Here is a 1159-nt window from a genome sequence, read left to right as displayed (position 1 = left end):
CTTTCCCCCTCTCTCTCCCTCTCCCCCCTCTCTTCCTCTCTCTCCCTTTCTCCCCCCCTCCCCTCTCTCTTTCTCTCTCTCTTTCTCGAGTATCCAGTTCTTTTCTTCTCACCACCGTAAATGCCAAGATCGAGATGCGGAGAGTAGAAACGCCAATTGCGGCGGCTAGTAAAAACATTGCATCAACACAAGAATTTCAACCCCAGGGTGCTCGAACCCGGACCAGTCTCCCTCAAACCTCTATTCGGCACCGTTCTTTAGGGTATGCCCCATCACGCCAAGTCAGTCGCGGAACCTATGAGCCGTGTACCAAGGGAGGTCACCCACCTTCCTCCGCTGGACATGTCGAGGCCTCCGGTGAGGATCCCTACGAGACCGATTAAAGTCACCGGGAAACCTCACGTAGCAAGTATAGAAACTACGGAATTAAGAATAAAAATCGTCAAATAAACTATTGCATCGTCTTTTTTTTTGTTTACCATTCCCTTTCCAGTTCTCCCAACGAGGGAGACGCTCTAAGGGATGACAACGCTCACACTGGCGAGGGCGACCCGTTCATGATTATGCAACATGATTCCTACATAGGGCGCCTCTGATAGAGCTCCTAAAACGAACCGGGAAGAGGTCACGTAATAATTGGAAACTCATTTCGGATGACGCATCTATTACGCTCGCTCATTGGAGTCGAGGCTCAATCCCATGCGCCCTTTCTCTCCGCGGATCCTCGCATCTTTCATCAATGTCCGCCAAAATGGGCCAGAACGTGACAAAGCATTAATTTGTTTTTTATGAAAATCATTTCTGGCGTCAATCTTTTGTGTAAAAATTCTTCTTCATTACTTTGAGGTAACGTAATTAATCCGCTGTAGGAAGCAACACATGAAAAAATTTTTACGTTCCACTTCAAAATAATGATGAAACTCTATCATTTACGAAAAGATGTGTCAAGTAAGTTTAAGAATACCCTATTTTTATTTTTTTTTAATTAACTATTTAATTAATTATTTAATGTTTCGTTTATATTTTTTCATCGCGCGCCCGTGCATTGTACAGTTCGTATATACAAGTATATATATATATATACCATCTGATCAAATTTGACCCGGACTGGTCCATTTAAACCGCGCGCGTAAATTGAATCGGTAAAAATTTTTTTTTT

This window comes from Trachymyrmex septentrionalis, unplaced genomic scaffold (assembly GCF_001594115.1).
Source record: "Trachymyrmex septentrionalis isolate Tsep2-gDNA-1 unplaced genomic scaffold, Tsep1.0 scaffold117, whole genome shotgun sequence".
In the NCBI taxonomy this organism is placed as follows: Eukaryota; Metazoa; Arthropoda; class Insecta; order Hymenoptera; family Formicidae; genus Trachymyrmex; species Trachymyrmex septentrionalis.
This window is presented reverse-complemented; position numbering follows the sequence as displayed.